Source organism: Neomonachus schauinslandi, chromosome 9, assembly GCF_002201575.2.
Source record: "Neomonachus schauinslandi chromosome 9, ASM220157v2, whole genome shotgun sequence".
In the NCBI taxonomy this organism is placed as follows: Eukaryota; Metazoa; Chordata; class Mammalia; order Carnivora; family Phocidae; genus Neomonachus; species Neomonachus schauinslandi.
The window spans coordinates 36,092,859-36,102,230 of record NC_058411.1 but is presented as its reverse complement, the minus strand read 5'-3'; positions in this window follow the sequence as shown (position 1 = coordinate 36,102,230).

Genomic DNA, 9,372 nt, shown 5'->3' with positions numbered 1-9,372 from the left:
CACAAGTTACAAACTTGACTTCTAGAAAATATATTTTTTATTAGAAGGTCTCTGAACTCTAATTCCAGGAAGTTACTTCAGGTAAGGTGGATATCTATAATTAAAGAATTTGAACCTCTTCCAAGAAACAGGCTGGAAATTTCCCCTCCTGTGTCATTAGAAATATTCCCTTCATTTCCCACGGAGTTAGTCTCTTCCTCCCACTCCACTTGCTAGGCTGTAGCCATAGAAAGTTGAATAAATTATCATCCCTATCTTAAAGTTGCTCACAGTATAAAGAGACTGAGATAGGTCTACCTCTCAAGTACAGAGCCGATGAGAAATGCTAAAATGGAGACATCAACAACATGCTCTGGAAAGGACAAGAAACAAGTTGACTAGGGACAGCAAGAAAGGTAAAAAGTGATCCTCTTGAGCTGGGATCCTTATTAAAGAGCAAGATAAGAATAGATGGAGAAACTTAGGAAAAGAGAAAATGGATAAAGATGGGATAGGAATGTGCAAAGATGTATTTGGTAAACAATTAATAGCTCATAGAATACGGAGTAGGAAGAGTAAGTGATTGGAATGGGGTTAGAAAGCGGGGATAGGACCAGACTGTAAAGACCTTGAATGCCTAGCTGGAGATTTTATTTTGCAGTCAGCGGGGAGCCATGGAAGGTTTTTAACCTAGAGAGTGACATCAGAACTGTGCTTTAGAAAGATAACTGAGAAAGAAATCAAAGATAAATTGCCAGAGGTCAGAGACCAAAGGCCAGGCAAATAATTAGAAGATGACTGCACTCACTAGTCAGGTGAGAGAGAATGAGAGCCTGAATTAGGACTGTGGTTCTGGGAACTGAAAGGAAGAGCATAGATTTGAACAGGATTTTGGAACTAGGAAAAAGTTAAAGCATTTCATTTGAATTCATAGGTCTGCAGGCAAATAATAGTCCATCCTTGGTTGGAACACGTTGTGTCTAATATTGAGGCATTTATAATCTATGAGGGAGACAAAACCTGAGAAAACATGTAAGTACATTCAAAGATGTAAAGCCAGGCATACCAAACAGCTCAAGGAAGTGAGACACAAGCAATCACTACATGGAGTAAACAGAGAGGCGGCATTGGGTTATCTACGAACAATTTATACATGTTCTTTTGTCAAAATTGTTTATAAAGGAATTATTCAGATTCATCCAAGGAATTTTCCAATTCTGGGGACTGATTAGCCTAGAGATAGCAGAGAAAGAAGAAAATATATAAAACAAAGTAGAGGTGATATTTATATTTTATGGCTAAACTATGACTTCTTCAATAATGGCATATTTTGTCAGAATGCAATATTCTCTTTAAAGGTAATAGAAAGATGAAATGGGAATTTGGCCTCTACTGCACTGAAGAGGAAAAGAATGTAAGTTGACAAAACTTGAAAGGGCTGACACTGTCCTGCTGGTGCTGGAAATCTGTTAATGATAAGGACAAGGTCAAAAGCACCAAAGTACCATGATGAAAAGAGTAGTTCTGGTAGGTTCTATTTACACTTACTCTATACTTTTCATCTTGAACCATAATAGGAATTTAAGCATTTTTATAATGAAGTATAAACATTTTTTAAAAAAGAAAACATTGCAGGGAGGAGGTGGGGAAAAAAGAAAAGGGAAGGGAAGAAGAAAAAAGAAAAGAAAAAAGAAAAGAAAAGAAAAGAAAAACATTGCTACCAAGTAAGGATATGACTAACTGGGTGTGATAGTCAAATGTTGATAGTTTATCTTGCATAATTAACATGTTAAATAAATTTTGTTAGATCCTTCTCTGTACTTCAGTTTAACTTTATGTAATATTAAAACCTTTTTGAGGGGTGCCTGGGTGGCTCAGTCATTAAGCTGCTGCCTTCGGCTCAGGTCATGATCCCAGGGTCCTGGGATCGAGCCCCACATGGGGCTCTCCGCTCAGCGGGAAGCCTGCTTCTCCCTCTCCCACTTCCCCTGCTTGTGTTCCCTCTCTCGTGCTCTAAGAAATAAATAAAATCTTTTTTAAAAAATAAAAATAAAAAAAACCTTTTGAGATACATGAACTATAAACCCAAAGTATTGCTGTCATTTCTAAATGGACCTTTCCTAAAAGTAGTAGGGAAACACAATATACACTCTTAACTTTGGTCATTTTACCTTCCACAGCTAGTTTAAGTTTAGTTTTTTATCATACTGGGTTGAGATAAATCATTGATTCAATTACTTTTACAAAGAAGTCCTAAGAATTTTACCTTAGAAATACATCTTCTGGGGCGCCTGGGTGGCTCAGTCTGGCATCTCAGTTAGGTGTCTGCCTTCAGCTCCGGTCATGATCCCAGGGTCCTGGGATTGAGTCCCACATCGGGCTCCCGGCTCAGCGGGAAGCCTGCTTCTCCCTCTCCCACTCCCCCTGCTTGTGTTCCCTCTCTCGCTGTTTCTCTCTCTCTGTCAAATAAATAAATAAAATCTTAAAAAAAATACATCTTCTGTCCCTGACCTGGGTAGAGTGGCACCTGGTTGGTGGTGCTTGTCTCATATAAGCCAAAAACCTGCACTTGTTGCCAAGTCTTCCATATTACTAGATGTGAAACCTTGGGACGATGAGACAGATATGGCAAAACTAGACGAGTGCGTCCGAAGCATTCAGGTAGACGGCTTGGTCTGGGGCTCTTCTAAACTAGTTCCAGTGGGATATGGAATTTAAAAACTTCAAATACAGTGTGTAGTGGAAGATGATAAAGTTGGAACAGATATGCTGGAGGAGCGGATCACTGCTTTTGAGGACTATGTGCAGTCCATGGGCATGGCTGCTTTTAATAAGATCTAAAATCTACATCATAGATCATTGCCCTTAAATAAAAGCTTAAAAGACAAAAAAAAAAATACATCTTCTAAGTAATATATAATTAAAACTATGTTATACATATTGTATATTTGAAAGTTGCTAAGATAATAGATCTTAAAACTCCTCATCATAAAAAAATTTGTAACTATGTGAGGTGATGGATGTTAACTAAAATTGTGGTATTCATTTTGTAATGCATATATCAAATAATTATACTATACACTTTAATACAGACTTCTATGTCAATTATATCTCAATGAAACTGGGAAGAAAAAAACTATATTACTAAATAAGAAAATGATAATATTCATTTTAAACTGATTACTTATTATCAATTTATTTTCTCTTGCCTGGAACACAACTTAATTTCTTATTCATTAAACTACAAAATTTATATATTGCAAACTATTTACCCTAAAATATTACTATTAACTGTAGTAGAATATTTTTGACATCTAAGTGTCAGTACATAGCACATTATGGGCATTAATAAATGGTGAATATGAATTTGTTATTTTTGAAATATTAAACCTATGTTTATTAAATTCTTTGCATATACACCTAGTGATTTTATCCTGCATCTTGGATTAGTTTTATATTTCTAAAAAATAGGATTTCCTCTGAATTATCAAAAAGATGCTTATCATAGCACAGATATAAGTAAAATGTGATAAATATACATAAAATTTTATAATTAACAGATAATGAGTTTTCTATGCTTTATGTTTTCTGTACCCCAACATTTCAATCACTTTCTCCCAGAGTAAGATTCTAAGGAAAACATGGGGTGCCTGGGTGGCTCAGTTGGTTAAGCGACTGCCTTCGGCTCAGGTCATGATCCTGGAGTCCCTGGATCGAGTCCCGCATCGGGCTCCCTGCTCGGCAGGGAGTCTGCCTCTCCCTCTGACCCTCCTCCCTCTCGTGCTCTCTGTCTCTCATTCTCTCTCTCTCAAATAAATAAAATCTTAAAAAAAAAAAAAAAGATTCTAAGGAAAACAAAAAACCCTACAGAAAATGATCTGAGGGGCACCTAGGTGGCTTAGTCAGTCAAGCATCTGCCTTCAGCTTGGGTCATGATCTCAGCGTCCTGGGATCAAGTCCCGCATTGGGCTACCTGCTCAGAAGGGAGGGAGTCTGCTTCTCCCTCTGCCTCGCCATCCCCCCACCCCCGCTCATGCTCATGCCCTCTTTCACTCTCAAATAAAATAAAATCTTAAAAAAAAGAAAAGAATCTGAGAATATTCTAGGCAACAAAATACATGGCTTCTCACCCATGTTGGCTGAGATAACCATGGAATTCTTTCCTTACCATATGGACCATTATACTTAGTTTTCTTTTACCCCAAATTTGTAGTACTTTTTTTAAAAATCTTTTTTTTTCTTCCTAAGATTTTACGCCTTTGTTTGTTAACATCTCTTTCCGGTTCCAATTTCCTTCTTAAAAATCTGATTCATGGCTTTTTATTTTTTTCCACAGAAGTGAATGGAAATACAGGTGTGTACCCAACTCTGAAGATTTATTTTTAATTCAAGACTTGAAATCTCCAGCCACATCTGCCCATTGACCACTCCAGACATTTTGGTATGTTGATCTGCCCCTAATATTTCTATGTTTGTAATATACGAAATTCTCCATTAATCAGCATGGTTCATTTAATTTTCTAAAGAACATTAATTGGTTTTATGAACTTTAGCTCTTGGTGAAAATATTTATAAAATGTGTTTGCTATACTTTCTTTTTTCCCCCTTTTTTTCTTTTTTTATTGAGGTATAATTGACAACATTATGTTAGATTCAGGTGTACAACTTAGTAATTCAACATTTGGATATATTGCAAAATAATCACCACAATAAGTCTCATGACCATCTGTTACCATACAAAGTTAACACAATGTTATTGATTATATTACCCATACTGTACATTATATCCCCATGACTTACTTATTTTAGAACTAGAAGTTGGTACTTCTTGATCCCCTTCACCCATATCTCCACCCAGCAATCCTCTTACCCTCTGGCAACCACCAATCTGTTTTCTGTATCTATGAGTCTGGACTTTGTTTTGTTTTTTAGGTTTCACATATAAGAGAAATCATGTGGTATTTGTCTTTCTCTGTCTGACTTATTTCACTTAGCAGAATACCCTCCAGGTCCATCCATGTTGTGGCAAATGGCAAAATTTCATTCTTTTTAATAGCTGGGTAGTATTCCATCATGTATATACCACATCTTCTTTATCCATTCATCCATCAATGGACACTTAGGTTGTTTCCATATCTTGGCTATAGTGAATAATGCTGCAACAAATATTTCTTTTCAAATTAGTGTTTTCTTTTTCTTCAGATAGAATACCCAGCAGTAAAATTGCTTCATCACATGGTAGCTCTATTTTTAATTTTTTTAGGAATCTCCATACAGTTTTCCATAGTGACAGCACCAATTTACAGTCCACAAGAGTTTCTTTTCCTCTACATCCTCACCCAACCTTATTATTTCTTGTCTTTTTGATAATAGCTATTCTGACAGGTATGCGGTGATAGTTCATTATGGTTTTGATTTGCATTTACCTGATGATTAGTAATTTTGAGCATCTTCTCATGTGCCTATTAACCTTTTGTATGTCTTTTTTGGAAAAATGTCAATTCAGATCTTCTGCCCATTTTAAAATTGGGTGGTTTTTTTGTTGTTGAGTTGTATGAATTTTTTATGTTTTGGATATTAGCCCCTCATCAGGTATATGATTTGCAAATATCTTCTCCCATTCGGTAGGGTGACTTTTCCCTTTGCTGCTGGTTTCCTTTGCTGCGCGGAAGCTTTTCATTTTGATGTAGTCCCACTTGTTTATTTTTGCTTTTGTAGCCCTTGCCTTTGGAGTCAGATCCAAAAAAACCCATCACTAATACTGATGTCAAGGACACTACTGCCTGTTTTATTCTGGGAGTTTTATGGTTTCAGGTCTTGCATTCAAGTCTTTAATTCATTTTGAGTTAATTTTTATAAGTGGTGCAAGATAATGATCCAGTTTCATTATTTTGCATGTAGCTGTCCAGTTTGCGCAACATTTACTAGAGAGACTATCCTTTCTCCATTGTATATTCTTGCCTCCCCGGTCATAAATTAATTGGCCATATATGTGGGGGTTTACTTCTGAACTCTCTTTCCTGATTCACTGATCCATGTGTCTGCTTTTATGCCAATACCATACTATTTTTATTGCTATAGCTTTGTAGAATTGTTTGAAACCAAGGAGTGTGATACCTCTGGCTTTGTTCTTCTTTTACAAGATTGTTTTGGCTATTCAGGGTCTTTTGTGTTTCCATATAAAATTTAGGATTATTTGTCCTGGTCCAACTGCCACTGGAATTTTGATAAGGTTTGCATTGAATCTGAAGATTGTTTTGGGGAGTATGGACATTTTAACAATATTTATACTTCCAATCCATGTGCATGGAATATCTTTCCATTTATTTGTATCTTCTTAAATTTCTTTCGTCAGTGTCTTATATTTTTCAGTGTACAGGTCTTTCACCTCCTTGCTTAAATTTTTCCCTAGGCATTTTATTCTTTCTAGTGCAATTGTAAATGGGATTGTTTTCTTGATTTCTCTTTCTGATGGTACATTATCAATATATAGAAATGCAACAGATTTTTGTACATTAATTTTGTATCCTACAACTTTACTAAATTCATTAATTATTTCTAACAGTTTTTTGGTGGTGTCTTTAGGATTTCCTGTATTTCTGTATTATGTCATCTGCATATAGTGACAGTTTTACTTCTTCCTTTCCATTTTGTATGCCTTTATTTCTTTTTCTTGCCTAGTTGCTGTGGCAAGGACTGCAAATACCATGTTGAAGAAAAGTGGGGAGAGGGGCACCTGACCGGCTCAGGCAGAAGAGCATGTGACTCTTGCTCTCGGGATTGTGAGTTTAAGCCATATTGGGTATAGAGATTACAAAAAATAAATACATAAACTTAAAAAAACAAGTGGGGAGAGTGGGCATTCTTGTTTTATTTCTGATCTTAAAGGAAAAAGCCTTCAGCTTTTAGCTTTTTACCATTAAGTGTAATATTAGCTGTGCGTTTATCATATATGGTCTTTATGTATGTTGAGGTACATTCCCTCTATACCGTCTTTGTTGAGAGTATTTAATCATAAATGAAGGTTGACTTTTGTTAAATGTTTTTTCTGAATTTATTGTGATGATGATTATATGATTTTAATCTTTCATTTTTTAAATGTGGTTTATCACATTGATCAATATGAGGCTGTTGAACCATTCTTGGATCTCTGGAATAAATACCATTTGATCATGGTGTATGATCTTTTGAATATATGGTTGAATTTGATTTGCTAACATTTGTTGAGGATTTTTGCAACTATGTTTATCAGGGATATCAGCCTGTAATTTTCTTTCTTTTTTTTTTTAAGATTTTATTTTTAAGTAATCTCTGCACCCAATGTGGGGCTCGAACTTAACAACCCTGAGATCAAGAGTCACGTGCTTTACTGACTGAGCCATCCAGGCACCAAACGGCCTATAATTTTCTTTTTTGTGTGGTGTCTGTCTGGTTTTGGTATCAGGATAATCCTGGCCTCATAAAGTGAGTTTGGAAGTGTTCCTTCCTCTTCAAGTTTTTGGAAGAGTTTGAGAAGGATAGGTATTAAATCTTCTTTGAATGGTAGAATTCACCAGTGAAGCAATCTGGTCTTGGGCTTTTATTTGTTGGGAAGTTTTTGATTAGTGATTCAAGCTCCTTACTAGTAATCAATCTATTCAGATTTTCTATCTCTTCATGATTCAGTCTTGGAAGATTGTAAGTTTCCAGGAATGTAGTCATTTCTTCTAAGTTGTCCATTTTTTGTCGTATCATTGCTCATGGTAGCCTCTTATGACCCTTATCAGTTGTAACTTTTCCCCTTTCATTTCTGACTTTATTTATTTGGGTCCTCCTTTTTCTTGGTGAGTCTATCTTAAGGTTTGTCAGTTTTATATATCTTTTCAAAGAATCAGCTTTTAGTTTCATGTATCCTTCCTTTTACTTTTTTTTAAATTCTTTTTTTTTTTTTTTTGAAGATTTTATTTATTAGAGCACCTGGGTGGCTCAGTCAGTTAAGCGTCTGCCTTCAGCTCAGGTCATGATCCCAGGGTGCTGGGATGGAGCCCCTCATTGGGCTCCCTGCTAGGTGGGGAGTCTGCTTCTCCTTCTCCCTCTCGCGCTGCCCCTGCCCCTGGCTCTTGTTCTCTCGTGCTTGCTCTCTCAAATAAATAAATAAAATCTTAAAAAAAAAAAAAAAAGATTTTATTTATTTATTTAAGAGAGAGACAGAGAGAGCAGGAGTGGGGGGAGGAGCAGAAGGAAAGGGAGAGGGACAAGCAGACTCCCTGCTCAGCAGGGAGCGTGATATGGGGCTCCATCCTAGGACCCTGAGATCATGACCTGAGCCCCCCAGGCACCCAGTTGTCTCCTTCCTCCTAATTCTGGGCTTTGCTTTTTCTTTTTTTAGTTCCCTTTTAGGTGTAAAGTTAAAATGTTTATTTGAGATTTTTCTTATTTCTTAAGGTAGGTCTATATTGCTATGAACTTCCCTCTTAGAACCACTTTTGCTGCATCCCATAGATTATGGTATGTCATATGTCTGTTTTCATTTGTCTCTGGGTATTTTTTTTATTTCTCCTTTGATTTCTTGTTTGACCCAGTAGTTGTTCAGGAACGTGTTGTTTAATCACCACATAGCTTTAGTTTTTTTAGCTCTTTTCTTGTAAATGAATTCTAGTTTCATATCATTGTGGTTGGGAGAGATACTTGATATGATTTCTGTCTTCTTGAATTTATTGAGATTTGTTTTGTGGCCTAACATGTGGTCTCTTTTGGAGAATATTCCATGTGCACTTGAGAAGAATGTGTATTCTGCTGCTTGTGGATGGAATGTTTTGTATATGTCTGGTTAGTCCATCTGGTCTAATTTGTCATTTAAAGTTGATGTTTTCTTTTTTTTTTAAGATTTTATTTATTTGACAGAGAGAAAGACAGCCAGAGAGGGAACACAAGCAGGGGGAGTGGGAGAGGGAGAAGCAGACTTCCCACAGAGCAGGGAGCCTGATGCGGGGCTCGATCCCAGGACCCTGGGATCATGACCTGAGCCGAAGGCAGCAGCTTAATGACTGAGCCACCCAGGCGCCCCTAAAGTTGATGTTTTCTTATTAATTTTCTGTCTGAATAATTTATCCATTGTTGTAAGTGGAGTGTGAAGGTCCCCTACTGTTATTATATTGCTGTCAGTTTCTCCCTTTAGATCTGTTAATATTTATTTTATATATTTTGGTGCTCCTATGTTGGGTGCATATGTATTTATAAATGTTATATTTTCTTGCTGGATTGACCCCTTTATCATTAGATAGTGCCCATCTTTGTCTTTTATTACAGTATTTGTTTTAAAGTCTATTTTGTCTTGGGATGCCTGGCTGGCTCAGTCAGTGGTACATGCAACTCTTGATCTCAGGGTCGTGAGGTCAAGCCTAATGTCGGGCG